The sequence below is a fragment of the Cololabis saira genome, unplaced genomic scaffold, assembly GCF_033807715.1.
Source record: "Cololabis saira isolate AMF1-May2022 unplaced genomic scaffold, fColSai1.1 scf025, whole genome shotgun sequence".
Taxonomy (NCBI): domain Eukaryota; kingdom Metazoa; phylum Chordata; class Actinopteri; order Beloniformes; family Belonidae; genus Cololabis; species Cololabis saira.
In genome coordinates this window covers 392,501-413,393 of record NW_026906189.1, presented here as the reverse complement: position 1 = coordinate 413,393, position 20,893 = coordinate 392,501, and the positions used below count along the sequence as shown (strand labels likewise).

At 51.9% G+C, this 20,893-nt stretch overlaps 13 non-coding genes across 13 annotated transcripts; all 13 read right to left on the bottom strand.

Moving 5' to 3' along the window:
* Positions 1-923: 923 nt before the first annotated feature.
* On the bottom strand, positions 924-996 carry trnav-aac (transfer RNA valine (anticodon AAC)). Its single transcript has one exon. It is a non-coding gene; the product is annotated as a tRNA-Val (tRNA).
* A 257-nt stretch (positions 997-1,253) lies between these two features.
* On the bottom strand, positions 1,254-1,335 carry trnas-aga (transfer RNA serine (anticodon AGA)). Its single transcript has one exon. It is a non-coding gene; the product is annotated as a tRNA-Ser (tRNA).
* Positions 1,336-3,617: 2,282 nt separating this feature from the next.
* trnav-aac (transfer RNA valine (anticodon AAC)) lies at positions 3,618-3,690 on the bottom strand. The gene has a single exon. It is a non-coding gene; the product is annotated as a tRNA-Val (tRNA).
* Positions 3,691-3,946: 256 nt separating this feature from the next.
* Positions 3,947-4,028, bottom strand: trnas-aga (transfer RNA serine (anticodon AGA)). Its single transcript has one exon. It is a non-coding gene; the product is annotated as a tRNA-Ser (tRNA).
* A 2,422-nt stretch (positions 4,029-6,450) lies between these two features.
* trnav-aac (transfer RNA valine (anticodon AAC)) lies at positions 6,451-6,523 on the bottom strand. Its single transcript has one exon. It is a non-coding gene; the product is annotated as a tRNA-Val (tRNA).
* A 2,643-nt stretch (positions 6,524-9,166) lies between these two features.
* On the bottom strand, positions 9,167-9,239 carry trnav-aac (transfer RNA valine (anticodon AAC)). The gene has a single exon. It is a non-coding gene; the product is annotated as a tRNA-Val (tRNA).
* A 2,652-nt stretch (positions 9,240-11,891) lies between these two features.
* trnav-aac (transfer RNA valine (anticodon AAC)) lies at positions 11,892-11,964 on the bottom strand. Its single transcript has one exon. It is a non-coding gene; the product is annotated as a tRNA-Val (tRNA).
* Positions 11,965-12,222: 258 nt separating this feature from the next.
* Positions 12,223-12,304, bottom strand: trnas-aga (transfer RNA serine (anticodon AGA)). Its single transcript has one exon. It is a non-coding gene; the product is annotated as a tRNA-Ser (tRNA).
* A 2,289-nt stretch (positions 12,305-14,593) lies between these two features.
* On the bottom strand, positions 14,594-14,666 carry trnav-aac (transfer RNA valine (anticodon AAC)). Its single transcript has one exon. It is a non-coding gene; the product is annotated as a tRNA-Val (tRNA).
* Positions 14,667-14,922: 256 nt separating this feature from the next.
* trnas-aga (transfer RNA serine (anticodon AGA)) lies at positions 14,923-15,004 on the bottom strand. Its single transcript has one exon. It is a non-coding gene; the product is annotated as a tRNA-Ser (tRNA).
* Positions 15,005-17,271: 2,267 nt separating this feature from the next.
* Positions 17,272-17,344, bottom strand: trnav-aac (transfer RNA valine (anticodon AAC)). Its single transcript has one exon. It is a non-coding gene; the product is annotated as a tRNA-Val (tRNA).
* Positions 17,345-19,936: 2,592 nt separating this feature from the next.
* trnav-aac (transfer RNA valine (anticodon AAC)) lies at positions 19,937-20,009 on the bottom strand. The gene has a single exon. It is a non-coding gene; the product is annotated as a tRNA-Val (tRNA).
* Positions 20,010-20,265: 256 nt separating this feature from the next.
* Positions 20,266-20,347, bottom strand: trnas-aga (transfer RNA serine (anticodon AGA)). Its single transcript has one exon. It is a non-coding gene; the product is annotated as a tRNA-Ser (tRNA).
* Between the last annotated feature and the right edge of the window lie 546 nt (positions 20,348-20,893).

The window sequence follows — 20,893 nt, the reverse complement described above, 5'->3', positions numbered from 1 at the left end:
GGGGTCTGGTGGTGGAAGCTCCTGGGGTCTGGTGGTGGAAGCTCCTGAGGTCTGGTGGTGGAAGCTCCTGGGGTCTGGTGGTGGAAGCTCCTGGGGTCTGGTGGTGGAAGCTCCTGGGGTCTGGTGGTGGAAGCTCCTGGGGTCTGGTGCTGATGCTGCTGGGGTCTGGTGGTGGAGCTAGTGGGGTCTGGTGTTGGAAGCTCCTGGGGTCTGGTGGTGGAGCTAGTAGGGTCTGGTGGTGGATGGGGTCTGGTGGTGATGCTGCTGTGGTCTGGTGGTGGAGCTAGTGGGGTCTTGTGGTGGATGGGGTCTGGTGGTAATGCTGCTGGGGTCTGGTGGTGGAGCTAGTAGGGTCTGGTGGTGGATGGGGTCTGGTGGTAATGCTGCTGGGGTCTGGTGGTGGAGCTAGTGGGGTCTGGTGGTGATGCTGCTGGGGTCTGGTGGAAGCTCCTGGGGTCTGGTGGTGGAAGCTCCTGGGGTCTGGTGGTGGAAGCTCCTGGGGTCTGGTGGTGGAAGCTCCTGGGGTCTGGTGGTGATGCTGCTGGGGTATGGTGGTGGAGCTAGTGTGGTCTGGTGTTGGAAGCTCCTGGGGTCTGGTGGTGGAGCTAGTGGGGTCTGGTGTTAATGCTGCTGGGGTTTGGTGGTGGAGCTAGTGACTTACATGTTTTGAAAAAGGCGGGCATGACGAAAATATCCTGTAAAAAATCTCTGTAATATGCTTCTTTTTTTCCTGTAAAGTTGGACATTTGAAAGATTAGGTAAATGGGGAATGACTGGCTTTTAATCAGTTGTGGAACTGCAACGAAATTCATTTCTGCATAAGACCCAATGCGAGAAAGAGATGGTCGACCTTCCTGTGCCGAGCACCAAGAAGAGGATTAGAGGGGTTTTCCAAGTCCAAATAATATTATTGCAGTAATACATGTTTCTGCCCAGTTTCGAACAGGGGGCCTTTCGCGTGTTAGGCGAACGTGATAACCACTACACTACAGAAACTTGCATGCTTTGAAAATGGCGGGCGTAACGAAAAAACAATCCTATCTTCAAATCATTCATGTTAGAAATAAATGTGTGATTTAATATAAGTTGTCCTGGTGCGGTAAAATTAAAAATCATCCATCGGTATTACCATGCTGGGTAGAAAATACAAAATGTACCACAAGGGAAGCCAACTGATTACTTTTTGAAAGACAGTACTGGATATGATTAATAACTGCAAATTAGGCAGTCGTCTTGCACATTCAAACATTACTCGTTGTTGGCAGGATTCGAACCTGCGCGGGGAATCCCCAATGGATTTCTAGTCCATCGCCTTAACCACTCGGCCACAACAACCTGTCAGCTGTGTGTATGTGTGTGTGTGTGTGTGTGTGTGTGTGTGAATCTTCAGAAATAGACAATTTAGAGTCTTTATTTTAAAATGGTTGGTTTTACTTTATTTTAAAATGGTTGGTTTTACTTTATTAGGTTGAGACATATTTTCATCCTCATTTTGATTAAATGCATTTTCATCAACAGTCAGCATCAACAGCCAGTATGTTCATAGTTCATAGATCATACATCCACTTTCTTGTTTCCAAAAAGCTCTGGATAGATTTCAGTTAATCTCTCACATCTCATGTATGAGAGGATCTCTTAAGTAGCAGAGGATGGTTTCGATCCATCGACCTCTGGGTTATGGGCCCAGCACGCTTCCGCTGCGCCACTCTGCTGTATAACCAGGATGTGACCCCGCCACACAGTGGGGGGGGAGGGGGGTAGGGGACTTAAAAGCGGGTCCCCTGGTTCGGACGGTGAGCCGGGTCTCTGGGTGGCTCCAGGTGAGCCGGGTTGTTGAGGTCGTTGAGTTGTTGTTGGGGTCTGGTGGTGGAAGCTCCTGAGGTGTGGTGGTGATGCTGCTGGGGTCTGGTGGTGCAGCTAGTGGGGTCTGGTGGTGGAAGCTCCTGGGGTCTGGTGATGGAAGCTCCTGGGGTCAAGTGATGGAAGCACCTTGGGTCTGGTGATGGAAATTCCTGGGGTCTTGTGGTGGAAGCTCCTGGGGTCTGGTGGTGATGCTGCTGGGGTCTGGTGGTGATGCGGCTGGGGTCTGGTGGTGGAGCTAGTGGTGTCTGGTGGTGGAAGCTCCTGAGGTGTGGTGGTGATGCTGCTGTCGTCTGGTGGTGGAGCTAGTGGTGTCTGGTGGTGGAAGCTCCTGGGTTCAAAGTCCAGAGTGCTAACCATTACACCATGGAACCCTGTTCAGCTTTTATTGTGTTTTTATTGTGGTCCTGAAACCAGAACATGAGTAAAAAACAATATGCGCTTGAGCATCTGACAGAGTGCTGTCCATGATGCTAGGAGCGTCTGGGTGTTTATGGTACCAGGGCCCTGGTCCTCCAGGCCCAAGGGCTGGCTCTTTCACTCCAGTGGCCGGTCGGTGGGGGGCTTAAAAGCGGGTCCCCGGGTTCGGACGGTGAGCCGGGTCTTTGGGTGGCTCCAGGTGAGCCGGGTTTTTGAGGTTGTTGAGTTGTTGTTAGGGTTTGGTGGTGGAAGCTCCTGAGGTGTGGTGGTGATGCTGCTGGGGTCTGGTGGTGCAGCTAGAGGGGTCTGGTGGTGGAAGCTCCTGGGGTCTGGTGATGGAAACTCCTGGGGTGTGGTGGTGGAAGCTCCTGGGTTCTGGTGGTGATGCTGCTGGGGTCTGGTGCTGATGCTGCTGGGGTCTGGTGGTGGAAGCTCCTGGGGTCTGGTGGTGGAAGCTCCTGAGGTCTGGTGGTGGAAGCTCCTGGGGTCTGGTGGTGGAAGCTCCTGGGGTCTGGTGGTGGAAGCTCCTGGGGTCTGGTGGTGGAAGCTCCTGGGGTCTGGTTCTGATGCTGCTGGGGTCCGGTGGTGGAGCTAGTGGGGTCTGGTGTTGGAAGCTCCTGGGGTCTGGTGGTGGAGCTAGTAGGGTCTGGTGGTGGATGGGGTCTGGTGGTGATGCTGCTGGGGTCTGGTGGTGGAGCTAGTGGGGTCTTGTGGTGGATGGGGTCTGGTGGTAATGCTGCTGGGGTCTGGTGGTGGAGCTAGTAGGGTCTGGTGGTGGATGGGGTCTGGTGGTAATGCTGCTGGGGTCTGGTGGTGGAGCTAGTGGGGTCTGGTGGTGATGCTGCTGGGGTCTGGTGGAAGCTCCTGGGGTCTGGTGGTGGAAGCTCCTGAGGTCTGGTGGTGGAAGCTCCTGGGGTCTGGTGGTGGAAGCTCCTGGGGTCTGGTGGTGATGCTGCTGGGGTATGGTGGTGGAGCTAGTGGGGTCTGGTGTTGGAAGCTCCTGGGGTCTGGTGGTGGAGCTAGTGGGGTCTGGTGTTAATGCTGCTGGGGTTTGGTGGTGGAGCTAGTGACTTACATGTTTTGAAAAAGGCGGGCATGACGAAAAGATCCTGTAAAAAATCTCTGTAATATGTTTCTTTTTTTCCTGTAAAGTTGGACATTTGAAAGATTAGGTAAATGAGGAATGACTGGCTTTTAATCAGTTGTGGAACTGCAACGAAATTCATTTCTGCATAAGACCCAATGCGAGAAAGAGATGGTCGACCTTCCTGTGCCGAGCACCAAGAAGAGGATTAGAGGGGTTTTCCAAGTCCAAATAATATTATTGCAGTAATACATGTTTCCGCCCAGTTTCGAACAGGGGACCTTTCGCGTGTTAGGCGAACGTGATAACCACTACACTACGGAAACTTGCATGCTTTGAAAATGGCGGGCGTAACGAAAAAAAAATCCTATCTTCAAATCATTCATGTTAGAAATAAATGTGTGATTTCATATAAGTTGTCCTGGTGCGGTAAAATTAAAAATCATCCATCGGTATTACCATGATGGGTAGAAAATACAAAATGTACCACAAGGGAAGCCAACTGATTACTTTTGAAAGACAGTACTGGATATGATTAATAACTGCAAATTAGGCAGTCGTCTTGCACATTCAAACATTACTCATTGTTGGCAGGATTCGAACCTGCGCGGGGAATCCCCAATGGATTTCTAGTCCATCGCCTTAACCACTCGGCCACAACAACCTGTCAGCTGTGTGTATGTGTGTGTGTGTGTGTGTGTGTGTGTGTGTGTGTGTGTGTGTGTGTGAATCTTCAGAAATAGACAATTTAGAGTCTTTATTTTAAAATGGTTGGTTTTACTTCATTTTAAAATGGTTGGTTTTACTTTATTAGGTTGAGACATATTTTCATCCTCATTTTGATTAAATGCATTTTCATCAACAGTCAGTGCAGTATGTTCATAGATCATACATCCACTTTCTTGTTTCCAAAAAGCTCTGGATAGATTTCAGTTAATCTCTCACATCTCATGTATGAGAGGATCTCTTAATTAGCAGAGGATGGTTTCGATCCATCGACCTCTGGGTTATGGGCCCAGCACTCTTCCGCTGCGCCACTCTGCTGTATAACCAGGATGTGACTCCGCCACACAGTGGGGGGGAGGGGGGGGGGGGGGGGGGGACTTAAAAGCGGGTTCCCTGGTTCGGACGGTGAGCCGGGTCTCTGGGTGGCTCCAGGTGAGCCGGGTTGTTGAGGTTGTTGAGTTGTTGTCAGGGTCTGGTGGTGGAAGCTCCTGAGGTGTGGTGGTGATGCTGCTGGGGTCTGGTGGTGCAGCTAGTGGGGTCTGGTGGTGGAAGCTCCTGGGGTCTGGTGATGGAAGCTCCTGGGGTCAGGTGATGGAAGCTCCTTGGGTCTGGTGATGGAAATTCCTGGGGTCTGGTGGTGGAAGCTCCTGGGGTCTGGTGGTGATGCTGCTGGGGTCTGGTGGTGGAGCTAGTGGTGTCTGGTGGTGGAAGCTCCTGAGGTGTGGTGGTGATGCTGCTGTCGTCTGGTGGTGGAGCTAGTGGTGTCTGGTGGTGGAAGCTCCTGGGGTCAAAGTCCAGAGTGCTAACCATTACACCATGGAACCCTGTTCAGCTTTTATTGTGTTTTTATTGTGGTCCTGAAACCAGAACATGAGTAAAAAACAATATGCGCTTGAGCATCTGACAGAGTGCTGTCCATGGTGCTAGGAGCGTCTGGGTGTTTATGGTACCAGGGCCCTGGTCCTCCAGGCCCAAGGGCTGGCTCTTTCACTCCAGTGGCCGGTCGGTGGGGGGCTTAAAAGCGGGTCCCCGGGTTCGGACGGTGAGCCGGGTCTTTGGGTGGCTCCAGGTGAGCCGGGTTTTTGAGGTTGTTGAGTTGTTGTTAGGGTTTGGTGGTGGAAGCTCCTGAGGTGTGGTGGTGATGCTGCTGGGGTCTGGTGGTGCAGCTAGAGGGGTCTGGTGGTGGAAGCTCCTGGGGTCTGGTGATGGAAGCTCCTGGGGTGTGGTGGTGGAAGCTCCTGGGTTCTGGTGGTGATGCTGCTGGGGTCTGGTGCTGATGCTGCTGGGGTCTGGTGGTGGAAGCTCCTGGGGTCTGGTGGTGGAAGCTCCTGAGGTCTGGTGGTGGAAGCTCCTGGGGTCTGGTGGTGGAAGCTCCTGGGGTCTGGTGGTGGAAGCTCCTGGGGTCTGGTGCTGATGCTGCTGGGGTCCGGTGGTGGAGCTAGTGGAGTCTGGTGTTGGAAGCTCCTGGGGTCTGGTGGTGGAGCTAGTAGGGTCTGGTGGTGGATGGGGTCTGGTGGTGATGCTGCTGGGGTCTGGTGGTGGAGCTAGTGGGGTCTTGTGGTGGATGGGGTCTGGTGGTAATGCTGCTGGGGTCTGGTGGTGGAGCTAGTAGGGTCTGGTGGTGGATGGGGTCTGGTGGTAATGCTGCTGGGGTCTGGTGGTGGAGCTAGTGGGGTCTGGTGGTGATGCTGCTGGGGTCTGGTGGAAGCTCCTGGGGTCTGGTGGTGGAAGCTCCTGAGGTCTGGTGGTGGAAGCTCCTGGGGTCTGGTGGTGGAAGCTCCTGGGGTCTGGTGGTGATGCTGCTGGGGTATGGTGGTGGAGCTAGTGGGGTCTGGTGGTAATGCTGCTGGGGTCTGGTGGTGGAGCTAGTGGGGTCTGGTGGTGATGCTGCTGGGGTCTGTTGGAAGCTCCTGAGGTCTGGTGGTGGAAGCTCCTGGGGTCTGGTGGTGGAAGCTCCTGGGGTCTGGTGGTGATGCTGCTGGGGTATGGTGGTGGAGCTAGTGGGGTCTGGTGTTGGAAGCTCCTGGGGTCTGGTGGTGGAGCTAGTGGGGTCTGGTGTTAATGCTGCTGGGGTTTGGTGGTGGAGCTAGTGACTTACATGTTTTGAAAAAGGCGGGCATGACGAAAAGATCCTGTAAAAAATCTCTGTAATATGTTTCTTTTTTTCCTGTAACGTTGGACATTTGAAAGATTAGGTAAATGAGGAATGACTGGCTTTTAATCAGTTGTGGAACTGCAACGAAATTCATTTCTGCATAAGACCCAATGCGAGAAAGAGATGGTCGACCTTCCTGTGCCGAGCACCAAGAAGAGGATTAGAGGGGTTTTCCAAGTCCAAATAATATTATTGCAGTAATACATGTTTCCGCCCAGTTTCGAACAGGGGACCTTTCGCGTGTTAGGCGAACGTGATAACCACTACACTACGGAAACTTGCATGCTTTGAAAATGGCGGGCGTAACGAAAAAAAAATCCTATCTTCAAATCATTCATGTTAGAAATAAATGTGTGATTTCATATAAGTTGTCCTGGTGCGGTAAAATTAAAAATCATCCATCGGTATTACCATGCTGGGTAGAAAATACAAAATGTACCACAAGGGAAGCCAACTGATTACTTTTGAAAGACAGTACTGGATATGATTAATAACTGCAAATTAGGCAGTCGTCTTGCACATTCAAACATTACTCGTTGTTGGCAGGATTCGAACCTGCGGGGAATCCCCAATGGATTTCTAGTCCATCGCCTTAACCACTCGGCCACAACAACCTGTCAGCTGTGTGTATGTGTGTGTGTGTGTGTGTGAATCTTCAGAAATAGACAATTAGAGTCTTTATTTTAAAATGGTTGGTTTTACTTTATTTTAAAATGGTTGGTTTTACTTTATTAGGTTGAGACATATTTTCATCCTCATTTTGATTAAATGCATTTTCATCAACAGCATTTTCATCAACAGTCAGCATCAACAGCCAGTATGTTCATAGTTCATAGATCATACATCCACTTTCTTGTTGCCAAAAAGCTCTGGATAGATTTCAGTTAATCTCTCACATCTCATGTATGAGAGGATCTCTTAAGTAGCAGAGGATGGTTTTCGATCCATCGACCTCTGGGTTATGGGCCCAGCACGCTTCCGCTGCGCCACTCTGCTGTATAACCAGGATGTGACTCCGCCACACAGTGGGGGGGAGGGGGGGAGGGGACTTAAAAGCGGGTCCCCTGGTTCGGACGGTGAGCGGGTCTCTGGGTGGCTCCAGGTGAGCCGGGTTGTTGAGGTCGTTGAGTTGTTGTTGGGGTCTGGTGGTGGAAGCTCCTGAGGTGTGGTGGTGATGCTGCTGGGGTCTGGTGGTGCAGCTAGTGGGGTCTGGTGGTGGAAGCTCCTGGGGTCTGGTGATGGAAGCTCCTGGGTCAAGTGATGGAAGCTCCTGGGGTCAAGTGATGGAAGCACCTTGGGTCTGGTGATGGAAATTCCTGGGGTCTTGTGGTGGAAGCTCCTGGGGTCTGGTGGTGATGCTGCTGGGGTCTGGTGGTGATGCTGCTGGGGTCTGGTGGTGGAGCTAGTGGTGTCTGGTGGTGGAAGCTCCTGAGGTGTGGTGGTGATGCTGCTGTCGTCTGGTGGTGGAGCTAGTGGTGTCTGGTGGTGGAAGCTCCTGGGGTCAAAGTCCAGAGTGCTAACCATTACACCATGGAACCCTGTTCAGCTTTTATTGGGTTTTTATTGTGGTCCTGAAACCAGAACATGAGTAAAAAACAATATGCGCTTGAGCATCTGACAGAGTGCTGTCCATGATGCTAGGAGCGTCTGGGTGTTTATGGTACCAGGGCCCTGGTCCTCCAGGCCCAAGGGCTGGCTCTTTCACTCCAGTGGCCGGTCGGTGGGGGGCTTAAAAGCGGGTCCCCGGGTTCGGACGGTGAGCCGGGTCTTTGGGTGGCTCCAAGTGAGCCGGGTTTTTGAGGTTGTTGAGTTGTTGTTAGGTTTGGTGGTGGAAGCTCCTGAGGTGTGGTGGTGATGCTGCTGGGGTCTGGTGGTGCAACTAGAGGGGTCTGGTGGTGGAAGCTCCTGGGGTCTGGTGATGGAAACTCCTGGGGTGTGGTGGTGGAAGCTCCTGGGTTCTGGTGGTGATGCTGCTGGGGTCTGGTGCTGATGCTGCTGGGGTCTGGTGGTGGAAGCTCCTGGGGTCTGGTGGTGGAAGCTCCTGAGGTCTGGTGGTGGAAGCTCCTGGGGTCTGGTGGTGGAAGCTCCTGGGGTCTGGTGGTGGAAGCTCCTGGGGTCTGGTGGTGGAAGCTCCTGGGGTCTGGTTCTGATGCTGCTGGGGTCCGGTGGTGGAGCTAGTGGGGTCTGGTGTTGGAAGCTCCTGGGGTCTGGTGGTGGAGCTAGTAGGTGGTCTGGTGGTGGATGGGGTCTGGTGGTGATGCTGCTGGGGTCTGGTGGTGGAGCTAGTGGGGTCTTGTGGTGGATGGGGTCTGGTGGTAATGCTGCTGGGGTCTGGTGGTGGAGCTAGTAGGGTCTGGTGGTGGATGGGGTCTGGTGGTAATGCTGCTGGGGTCTGGTGGTGGAGCTAGTGGGGTCTGGTGGTGATGCTGCTGGGGTCTGGTGGAAGCTCCTGGGGTCTGGTGGTGGAAGCTCCTGAGGTCTGGTGGTGGAAGCTCCTGGGGTCTGGTGGTGGAAGCTCCTGGGGTCTGGTGGTGATGCTGCTGGGGTATGGTGGTGGAGCTAGTGGGGTCTGGTGTTGAAGCTCCTGGGGTCTGGTGGTGGAGCTAGTGGGGTCTGGTGTTAATGCTGCTGGGGTTTGGTGGTGGAGCTAGTGACTTACATGTTTTGAAAAAGGCGGGCATGACGAAAAGATCCTGTAAAAAATCTCTGTAATATGTTTCTTTTTTCCCTGTAAAGTTGGACATTTGAAAGATTAGGTAAATGAGGAATGACTGGCTTTTAATCAGTTGTGGAACTGCAACGAAATTCATTTCTGCATAAGACCCAATGCGAGAAAGAGATGGTCGACCTTCCTGTGCCGAGCACCAAGAAGAGGATTAGAGGGGTTTTCCAAGTCCAAATAATATTATTGCAGTAATACATGTTTCCGCCCAGTTTCGAACAGGGGACCTTTCGCGTGTTAGGCGAACGTGATAACCACTACACTACGGAAACTTGCATGCTTTGAAAATGGCGGGCGTAACGAAAAAAAAATCCTATCTTCAAATCATTCATGTTAGAAATAAATGTGTGATTTCATATAAGTTGTCCTGGTGCGGTAAAATTAAAAATCATCCATCGGTATTACCATGATGGGTAGAAAATACAAAATGTACCACAAGGGAAGCCAACTGATTACTTTTGAAAGACAGTACTGGATATGATTAATAACTGCAAATTAGGCAGTCGTCTTGCACATTCAAACATTACTCATTGTTGGCAGGATTCGAACCTGCGCGGGGTATCCCAATGGATTTCTAGTCCATCGCCTTAACCACTCGGCCACAACAACCTGTCAGCTGTGTGTATGTGTGTGTGTGTGTGTGTGTGTGTGTGTGTGTGTGTGTGTGTGTGTGTGTGTGTGTGTGTGTGTGTGTGTGTGTGTGTGTGTGTGTGTGTGTGAATCTTCAGAAATAGACAATTTAGAGTCTTTATTTTAAAATGGTTGGTTTTACTTTATTTTAAAATGGTTGGTTTTACTTTATTAGGTTGAGACATATTTTCATCCTCATTTTGATTAAATGCATTTTATCAACAGTCAGTGCAGTATGTTCATAGATCATACATCCACTTTCTTGTTTCCAAAAAGCTCTGGATAGATTTCAGTTAATCTCTCACATCTCATGTATGAGAGGATCTCTTAAGTAGCAGAGGATGGTTTTGATCCATCGACCTCTGGGTTATGGGCCCAGTACGCTTCCGCTGCGCCACTCTGCTGTATAAACAGCATGTGACTCCGCCACACAGTGGGGGGGGAGGGGGGTAGGGGACTTAAAAGCGGGTCCCCTGGTTCGGACGGTGAGCCGGGTCTCTGGGTGGCTCCAGGTGAGCCGGGTTGTTGAGGTTGTTGAGGTTGTTGAGTTGTTGTTGGGGTCTGGTGGTGGAAGCTCCTGAGGTGTGGTGGTGATGCTGCTGGGGTCTGGTGTGCAGCTAGTGGGGTCTGGTGGTGGAAGCTCCTGGGGTCTGGTGATGGAAGCTCCTGGGGTCAGGTGATGGAAGCTCCTTGGGTCTGGTGATGGAAATTCCTGGGGTCTGGTGGTGGAAGCTCCTGGGGTCTGGTGGTGATGCTGCTGGGGTCTGGTGGAGGAGCTAGTGGTGTCTGGTGGTGGAAGCTCCTGCGGTGTGGTGGTGATGCTGCTGTCGTCTGGTGGTGGAGCTAGTGGTGTCTGGTGGTGGAAGCTCCTGGGGTCAAAGTCCAGAGTGCTAACCATTACACCATGGAACCCTGTTCAGCTTTTATTGTGTTTTTATTGTGGTCCTGAAACCAGAACATGAGTAAAAAACAATATGCGCTTGAGCATCTGACAGAGTGCTGTCCATGGTGCTAGGAGCGTCTGGGTGTTTATGGTACCAGGGCCCTGGTCCTCCAGGCCCAAGGGCTGGCTCTTTCACTCCAGTGGCCGCTCGGTGGGGGGCTTAAAAGCGGGTCCCCGGGTTCGGACGGTGAGCCGGGTCTTTGGGTGGCTCCAGGTGAGCCGGGTTTTTGAGGTTGTTGAGTTGTTGTTAGGGTTTGGTGGTGGAAGCTCCTGAGGTGTGGTGGTGATGCTGCTGGGGTCTGGTGGTGCAGCTAGAGGGGTCTGGTGGTGGAAGCTCCTGGGGTCTGGTGATGGAAGCTCCTGGGGTGTGGTGGTGGAAGCTCCTGGGTTCTGGTGGTGATGCTGCTGGGGTCTGGTGCTGATGCTGCTGGGGTCTGGTGGTGGAAGCTCCTGGGGTCTGGTGGTGGAAGCTCCTGAGGTCTGGTGGTGGAAGCTCCTGGGGTCTGGTGGTGGAAGCTCCTGGGGTCTGGTGGTGGAAGCTCCTGGGGTCTGGTGCTGATGCTGCTGGGGGTCCGGTGGTGGAGCTAGTGGTGTCTGGTGCTGATGCTGCTGGGGTCCGGTGGTGGAGCTAGTGGGGTCTGGTGTTGGAAGCTCCTGGGGTCTGGTGGTGGAGCTAGTAGGGTCTGGTGGTGGATGGGGTCTGGTGGTGATGCTGCTGGGGTCTGGTGGTGGAGCTAGTGGGGTCTTGTGGTGGATGGGGTCTGGTGGTAATGCTGCTGGGGTCTGGTGGTGGAGCTAGTAGGGTCTGGTGGTGGATGGGGTCTGGTGGTAATGCTGCTGGGGTCTGGTGGTGGAGCTAGTGGGGTCTGGTGGTGATGCTGCTGGGGTCTGTTGGAAGCTCCTGAGGTCTGGTGGTGGAAGCTCCTGGGGTCTGGTGGTGGAAGCTCCTGGGGTCTGGTGGTGATGCTGCTGGGGTATGGTGGTGGAGCTAGTGGGGTCTGGTGTTGGAAGCTCCTGGGGTCTGGTGGTGGAGCTAGTGGGGTCTGGTGTTAATGCTGCTGGGGTTTGGTGGTGGAGCTAGTGACTTACATGTTTTGAAAAAGGCGGGCATGACGAAAAGATCCTGTAAAAAATCTCTGTAATATGTTTCTTTTTTTCCTGTAACGTTGGACATTTGAAAGATTAGGTAAATGAGGAATGACTGGCTTTTAATCAGTTGTGGAACTGCAACGAAATTCATTTCTGCATAAGACCCAATGCGAGAAAGAGATGGTCGACCTTCCTGTGCCGAGCACCAAGAAGAGGATTAGAGGGGTTTTCCAAGTCCAAATAATATTATTGCAGTAATACATGTTTCCGCCCAGTTTCGAACAGGGGACCTTTCGCGTGTTAGGCGAACGTGATAACCACTACACTACGGAAACTTGCATGCTTTGAAAATGGCGGGCGTAACGAAAAAAAAAATCCTATCTTCAAATCATTCATGTTAGAAATAAATGTGTGATTTCATATAAGTTGTCCTGGTGCGGTAAAATTAAAAATCATCCATCGGTATTACCATGCTGGGTAGAAAATACAAAATGTACCACAAGGGAAGCCAACTGATTACTTTTGAAAGACAGTACTGGATATGATTAATAACTGCAAATTAGGCAGTCGTCCTTGCACATTCAAACATTACTCGTTGTTGGCAGGATTCGAACCTGCGCGGGGAATCCCCAATGGATTTCTAGTCCATCGCCTTAACCACTCGGCCACAACAACCTGTCAGCTGTGTGTATGTGTGTGTGTGTGTGTGTGTGTGTGTGTGTGTGTGTGTGTGTGTGTGTGTGTGTGTGTGTGTGTGTGTGTGTGTGTGTGTGTGAATCTTCAGAAATAGACAATTTAGAGTCTTTATTTTAAAATGGTTGGTTTTACTTTATTTTAAAATGGTTGGTTTTACTTATTAGGTTGAGACATATTTTCATCCTCATTTTGATTAAATGCATTTTCATCAACAGTCAGTGCAGTATGTTCATAGATCATACATCCACTTTCTTGTTTCCAAAAAGCTCTGGATAGATTTCAGTTAATCTCTCACATCTCATGTATGAGAGGATCTCTTAAGTAGCAGAGGATGGTTTTGATCCATCGACCTCTGGGTTATGGGCCCAGCACGCTTCCGCTGCGCCACTCTGCTGTATAACCAGGATGTGACTCCGCCACACAGTGGGGGGGAGGGGGGGATGGGACTTAAAAGCGGGTCCCCTGGTTCGGACGGTGAGCCGGGTCTCTGGGTGGCTCCAGGTGAGCCGGGTTGTTGAGGTCGTTGAGTTGTTGTTGGGGTCTGGTGGTGGAAGCTCCTGAGGTGTGGTGGTGATGCTGCTGGGGTCTGGTGGTGCAGCTAGTGGGGTCTGGTGGTGGAAGCTCCTGGGGTCTGGTGATGGAAGCTCCTGGGGTCAGGTGATGGAAGCTCCTTGGGTCTGGTGATGGAAATTCCTGGGGTCTTGTGGTGGAAGCTCCTGGGGTCTGGTGGTGATGCTGCTGGGGTCTGGTGGTGATGCTGCTGGGGTCTGGTGGTGGAGCTAGTGGTGTCTGGTGGTGGAAGCTCCTGAGGTGTGGTGGTGATGCTGCTGTCGTCTGGTGGTGGAGCTAGTGGTGTCTGGTGGTGGAAGCTCCTGGGGTCAAAGTCCAGAGTGCTAACCATTACACCATGGAACCCTGTTCAGCTTTCATTGTGTTTTTATTGTGGTCCTGAAACCAGAACATGAGTAAAAAACAATATGCGCTTGAGCATCTGACAGAGTGCTGTCCATGGTGCTAGGAGCGTCCGGGTGTTTATGGTACCAGGGCCCTGGTCCTCCAGGCCCAAGGGCTGGCTCTTTCACTCCAGTGGCCGGTCGGTGGGGGGCTTAAAAGCGGGTCCCCGGGTTCGGACGGTGAGCCGGGTCTTTGGGTGGCTCCAGGTGAGCCGGGTTTTTGAGGTTGTTGAGTTGTTGTTAGGGTTTGGTGGTGGAAGCTCCTGAGGTGTGGTGGTGATGCTGCTGGGGTCTGGTGGTGCAGCTAGAGGGGTCTGGTGGTGGAAGCTCCTGGGGTCTGGTGATGGAAGCTCCTGGGGTGTGGTGGTGGAAGCTCCTGGGTTCTGGTGGTGATGCTGCTGGGGTCTGGTGCTGATGCTGCTGGGGTCTGGTGGTGGAAGCTCCTGGGGTCTGGTGGTGGAAGCTCCTGAGGTCTGGTGGTGGAAGCTCCTGGGGTCTGGTGGTGGAAGCTCCTGGGGTCTGGTGGTGGAAGCTCCTGGGGTCTGGTGCTGATGCTGCTGGGGTCTGGTGGTGGAGCTAGTGGGGTCTGGTGTTGGAAGCTCCTGGGGTCTGGTGGTGGAGCTAGTAGGGTCTGGTGGTGGATGGGGTCTGGTGGTGATGCTGCTGGGGTCTGGTGGTGGAGCTAGTGGGGTCTTGTGGTGGATGGGGTCTGGTGGTAATGCTGCTGGGGTCTGGTGGTGGAGCTAGTAGGGTCTGGTGGTGGATGGGGTCTGGTGGTAATGCTGCTGGGGTCTGGTGGTGGAGCTAGTGGGGTCTGGTGGTGATGCTGCTGGGGTCTGGTGGAAGCTCCTGGGGTCTGGTGGTGGAAGCTCCTGAGGTCTGGTGGTGGAAGCTCCTGGGGTCTGGTGGTGGAAGCTCCTGGGGTCTGGTGGTGATGCTGCTGGGGTATGGTGCTGGAGCTAGTGGGGTCTGGTGTTGGAAGCTCCTGGGGTCTGGTGGTGGAGCTAGTGGGGTCTGGTGTTAATGCTGCTGGGGTTTGGTGGTGGAGCTAGTGACTTACATGTTTTGAAAAAGGCGGGCATGACGAAAAGATCCTGTAAAAAATCTCTGTAATATGTTTCTTTTTTTCCTGTAAAGTTGGACATTTACAGGAAATGGGGAATGACTGGCTTTTAATCAGTTGTGGAACTGCAACGAAATTCATTTCTGCATAAGACCCAATGCGAGAAAGAGATGGTCGACCTTCCTGTGCCGAGCACCAAGAAGAGGATTAGAGGGGTTTTCCAAGTCCAAATAATATTATTGCAGTAATACATGTTTCCGCCCAGTTTCGAACAGGGGACCTTTCGCGTGTTAGGCGAACGTGATAACCACTACACTACGAAAACTTGCATGCTTTGAAAATGGCGGGCGTAACGAAAAAAAAATCCTATCTTCAAATCATTCATGTTAGAAATAAATGTGTGATTTCATATAAGTTGTCCTGGTGCGGTAAAATTAAAAATCATCCATCGGTATTACCATGCTGGGTAGAAAATACAAAATGTACCACAAGGGAAGCCAACTGATTACTTTTGAAAGACAGTACTGGATATAATTAATAACTGCAAATTAGGCAGTCGTCTTGCACATTCAAACATTACTCGTTGTTGGCAGGATTCGAACCTGCGCGGGGAATCCCCAATGGATTTCTAGTCCATCGCCTTAACCACTCAGCCACAACAACCTGTCAGCTGTGTGTATGTGTGTGTGTGTGTGTGTGTGTGAATCTTCAGAAATAGACAATTTAGAGTCTTTATTTTAAAATGGTTGGTTTTACTTTATTTTAAAATGGTTGGTTTTACTTTATTAGGTTGAGACATATTTTCATCCTCATTTTGATTAAATGCATTTTCATCAACAGCATTTTCATCAACAGTCAGCATCAACAGCCAGTATGTTCATAGTTCATAGATCATACATCCACTTTCTTGTTTCCAAAAAGCTCTGGATAGATTTCAGTTAATCTCTCACATCTCATGTATGAGAGGATCTCTTAAGTAGCAGAGGATGGTTTCGATCCATCGACCTCTGGGTTATGGGCCCAGCACGCTTCCGCTGCGCCACTCTGCTGTATAACCAGGATGTGACTCCGCCACACAGTGGGGGGGAGGGGGGGAGGGGACTTAAAAGCGGGTCCCCTGGTTCGGACGGTGAGCCGGGTCTCTGGGTGGCTCCAGGTGAGCCGGGTTGTTGAGGTCGTTGAGTTGTTGTCAGGGTCTGGTGGTGGAAGCTCCTGAGGTGTGGTGGTGATGCTGCTGGGGTCTGGTGGTGCAGCTAGTGGGGTCTGGTGGTGGAAGCTCCTGGGGTCTGGTGATGGAAGCTCCTGGGGTCAGGTGATGGAAGCTCCTTGGGTCTGGTGATGGAAATTCCTGGGGTCTGGTGGTGGAAGCTCCTGGGGTCTGGTGGTGATGCTGCTGGGGTCTGGTGGTGATGCTGCTGGGGTCTGGTGGTGGAGCTAGTGGTGTCTGGTGGTGGAAGCTCCTGAGGTGTGGTGGTGATGCTGCTGTCGTCTGGTGGTGGAGCTAGTGGTGCTTGGTGGTGGAAGCTCCTGGGGTCAAAGTCCAGAGTGCTAACCATTACACCATGGAACCCTGTTCAGCTTTTATTGTGTTTTTATTGTGGTCCTGAAACCAGAACATGAGTAAAAAACAATATGCGCTTGAGCATCTGACAGAGTGCTGTCCATGGTGCTAGGAGCGTCTGGGTGTTTATGGTACCAGGGCCCTGGTCCTCCAGGCCCAAGGGCTGGCTCTTTCACTCCAGTGGCCGGTCGGTGGGGGGCTTAAAAGCGGGTCCCCGGGTTCGGACGGTGAGCCGGGTCTTTGGGTGGCTCCAGGTGAGCCGGGTTTTTGAGGTTGTTGAGTTGTTGTTAGGGTTTGGTGGTGGAAGCTCCTGAGGTGTGGTGGTGATGCTGCTGGGGTCTGGTGGTGCAGCTAGAGGGGTCTGGTGGTGGAAGCTCCTGGGGTCTGGTGATGGAAGCTCCTGGGGTGTGGTGGTGGAAGCTCCTGGGTTCTGGTGGTGATGCTGCTGGGGTCTGGTGCTGATGCTGCTGGGGTCTGGTGGTGGAAGCTCCTGGGGTCTGGTGGTGGAAGCTCCTGAGGTCTGGTGGTGGAAGCTCCTGGGGTCTGGTGGTGGAAGCTCCTGGGGTCTGGTGGTGGAAGCTCCTGGGGTCTGGTGCTGATGCTGCTGGGGTCCGGTGGTGGAGCTAGTGGGGTCTGGTGTTGGAAGCTCCTGGGGTCTGGTGGTGGAGCTAGTAGGGTCTGGTGGTGGATGGGGTCTGGTGGTGATGCTGCTGGGGTCTGGTGGTGGAGCTAGTGGGGTCTTGTGGTGGATGGGGTCTGGTGGTAATGCTGCTGGGGTCTGGTGGTGGAGCTAGTAGGGTCTGGTGGTGGATGGGGTCTGGTGGTAATGCTGCTGGGGTCTGGTGGTGGAGCTAGTGGGGTCTGGTGGTGATGCTGCTGGGGTCTGGTGGAAGCTCCTGGGGTCTGGTGGTGGAAGCTCCTGAGGTCTGGTGGTGGAAGCTCCTGGGGTCTGGTGGTGGAAGCTCCTGGGGTCTGGTGGTGATGCTGCTGGGGTATGGTGGTGGAGCTAGTGGGGTCTGGTGTTGGAAGCTCCTGGGGTCTGGTGGTGGAGCTAGTGGGGTCTGGTGTTAATGCTGCTGGGGTTTGGTGGTGGAGCTAGTGACTTACATGTTTTGAAAAAGGCGGGCATGACGAAAAGATCCTGTAAAAAATCTCTGTAATATGTTTCTTTTTTTCCTGTAAAGTTGGACATTTGAAAGATTAGGTAAATGAGGAATGACTGGCTTTTAATCAGTTGTGGAACTGCAACGAAATTCATTTCTGCATAAGACCCAATGCGAGAAAGAGATGGTCGACCTTCCTGTGCCGAGCACCAAGAAGAGGATTAGAGGGGTTTTCCAAGTCCAAATAATATTATTGCAGTAATACATGTTTCCGCCCAGTTTCGAACAGGGGACCTTTCGCGTGTTAGGCGAACGTGATAACCACTACACTACGGAAACTTGCATGCTTTGAAAATGGCGGGCGTAACGAAAAAAAAATCCTATCTTCAAATCATTCATGTTAGAAATAAATGTGTGATTTCATATAAGTTGTCCTGGTGCGGTAAAATTAAAAATCATCCATCGGTATTACCATGCTGGGTAGAAACTACAAAATGTACCACAAGGCAAGCCAACTGATTACTTTTGAAAGACAGTACTGGATATGATTAATAACTGCAAATTAGGCAGTCGTCTTGCACATTCAAACATTACTCGTTGTTGGCAGGATTCGAACCTGCGCGGGGTATCCCCAATGGATTTCTAGTCCATCGCCTTAACCACTCTACCACAACAACCTGTCAGCTGTGTGTATGTGTGTGTGTGTGTGTGTGTGTGTGTGTGTGTGTGTGTGTGTGTGTGTGTGTGAATCTTCAGAAATAGACAATTTAGAGTCTTTATTTTAAAATGGTTGGTTTTACTTTATTTTAAAATGGTTGGTTTTACTTTATTAGGTTGAGACATATTTTCATCCTCATTTTGATTAAATGCATTTTATCAACAGTCAGTGCAGTATGTTCATAGATCATACATCCACTTTCTTGTTTCCAAAAAGCTCTGGATAGATTTCAGTTAATCTCTCACATCTCATGTATGAGAGGATCTCTTAAGTAGCAGAGGATGGTTTCGATCCATCGACCTCTGGGTTATGGGCCCAGCACGCTTCCGCTGCGCCACTCTGCTGTATAAACAGCATGTGACTCCGCCACACAGTGGGGGGGAGGGGGGTAGGGGACTTAAAAGCGGGTCCCCTGGTTCGGACGGTGAGCCGGGTCTCTGGGTGGCTCCAGGTGAGCCGGGTTGTTGAGGTTGTTGAGGTTGTTGAGTTGTTGTTGGGGTCTGGTGGTGGAAGCTCCTGAGGTGTGGTGGTGATGCTGCTGGGGTCTGGTGGTGGAAGCTCCTGGGGTCTGGTGATGGAAGCTCCTGGGGTCAGGTGATGGAAGCTCCTTGGGTCTGGTGATGGAAATTCCTGGGGTCTGGTGGTGGAAGCTCCTGGGGTCTGGTGGTGATGCTGCTGGGGTCTGGTGGAGGAGCTAGTGGTGTCTGGTGGTGGAAGCTCCTGCGGTGTGGTGGTGATGCTGCTGTCGTCTGGTGGTGGAGCTAGTGGTGTCTGGTGGTGGAAGCTCCTGGGGTCAAAGTCCAGAGTGCTAACCATTACACCATGGAACCCTGTTCAGCTTTTATTGTGTTTTTATTGTGGTCCTGAAACCAGAACATGAGTAAAAAACAATATGCGCTTGAGCATCTGACAGAGTGCTGTCCATGGTGCTAGGAGCGTCTGGGTGTTTATGGTACCAGGGCCCTGGTCCTCCAGGCCCAAGGGCTGGCTCTTTCACTCCAGTGGCCGCTCGGTGGGGGGCTTAAAAGCGGGTCCCCGGGTTCGGACGGTGAGCCGGGTCTTTGGGTGGCTCCAGGTGAGCCGGGTTTTTGAGGTTGTTGAGTTGTTGTTAGGGTTTGGTGGTGGAAGCTCCTGAGGTGTGGTGGTGATGCTGCTGGGGTCTGGTGGTGCAGCTAGAGGGGTCTGGTGGTGGAAGCTCCTGGGGTCTGGTGATGGAAACTCCTGGGGTGTGGTGGTGGAAGCTCCTGGGTTCTGGTGGTGATGCTGCTGGGGTCTGGTGCTGATGCTGCTGGGGTCTGGTGGTGGAAGCTCCTGGGGTCTGGTGGTGGAAGCTCCTGAGGTCTGGTGGTGGAAGCTCCTGGGGTCTGGTGGTGGAAGCTCCTGGGGTCTGGTGGTGGAAGCTCCTGGGGTCTGGTGGTGGAAGCTCCTGGGGTCTGGTTCTGATGCTGCTGGGGTCCGGTGGTGGAGCTAGTGGGGTCTGGTGTTGGAAGCTCCTGGGGTCTGGTGGTGGAGCTAGTAGGGTCTGGTGGTGGATGGGGTCTGGTGGTGATGCTGCTGGGGTCTGGTGGTGGAGCTAGTGGGGTCTTGTGGTGGATGGGGTCTGGTGGTAATGCTGCTGGGGTCTGGTGGTGGAGCTAGTAGGGTCTGGTGGTGGATGGGGTCTGGTGGTAATGCTGCTGGGGTCTGGTGGTGGAGCTAGTGGGGTCTGGTGGTGATGCTGCTGGGGTCTGGTGGAAGCTCCTGGGGTCTGGTGGTGGAAGCTCCTGAGGTCTGGTGGTGGAAGCTCCTGGGGTCTGGTGGTGGAAGCTCCTGGGGTCTGGTGGTGATGCTGCTGGGGTATGGTGGTGGAGCTAGTGGGGTCTGGTGTTGGAAGCTCCTGGGGTCTGGTGGTGGAGCTAGTGGGGTCTGGTGTTAATGCTGCTGGGGTTTGGTGGTGGAGCTAGTGACTTACATGTTTTGAAAAAGGCGGGCATGACGAAAAGATCCTGTAAAAAATCTCTGTAATATGTTTCTTTTTTTCCTGTAAAGTTGGACATTTGAAAGATTAGGTAAATGAGGAATGACTGGCTTTTAATCAGTTGTGGAACTGCAACGAAATTCATTTCTGCATAAGACCCAATGCGAGAAAGAGATGGTCGACCTTCCTGTGCCGAGCACCAAGAAGAGGATTAGAGGGGTTTTCCAAGTCCAAATAATATTATTGCAGTAATACATGTTTCCGCCCAGTTTCGAACAGGGGACCTTTCGCGTGTTAGGCGAACGTGATAACCACTACACTACGGAAACTTGCATGCTTTGAAAATGGCGGGCGTAACGAAAAAAAAATCCTATCTTCAAATCATTCATGTTAGAAATAAATGTGTGATTTCATATAAGTTGTCCTGGTGCGGTAAAATTAAAAATCATCCATCGGTATTACCATGATGGGTAGAAAATACAAAATGTACCACAAGGGAAGCCAACTGATTACTTTTGAAAGACAGTACTGGATATGATTAATAACTGCAAATTAGGCAGTCGTCTTGCACATTCAAACATTACTCATTGTTGGCAGGATTCGAACCTGCGCGGGGAATCCCCAATGGATTTCTAGTCCATCGCCTTAACCACTCGGCCACAACAACCTGTCAGCTGTGTGTATGTGTGTGTGTGTGTGTGTGTGTGTGTGTGTGTGTGTGTGTGTGTGTGTGTGTGTGTGTGTGTGTGTGTGTGTGTGTGTGTGTGTGTGTGTGTGTGTGTGTGTGTGTGTGTGAATCTTCAGAAATAGACAATTTAGAGTCTTTATTTTAAAATGGTTGGTTTTACTTCATTTTAAAATGGTTGGTTTTACTTTATTAGGTTGAGACATATATTCATCCTCATTTTGATTAAATGCATTTTCATCAACAGTCAGTGCAGTATGTTCATAGATCATACATCCACTTTCTTGTTTCCAAAAAGCTCTGGATAGATTTCAGTTAATCTCTCACATCTCATGTATGAGAGGATCTCTTAATTAGCAGAGGATGGTTTCGATCCATCGACCTCTGGGTTATGGGCCCAGCACGCTTCCGCTGCGCCACTCTGCTGTATAACCAGGATGTGACTCCGCCACACAGTGGGGGGGAGGGGGGGGGGGGGGGGGGGGGACTTAAAAGCGGGTTCCCTGGTTCGGACGGTGAGCCGGGTCT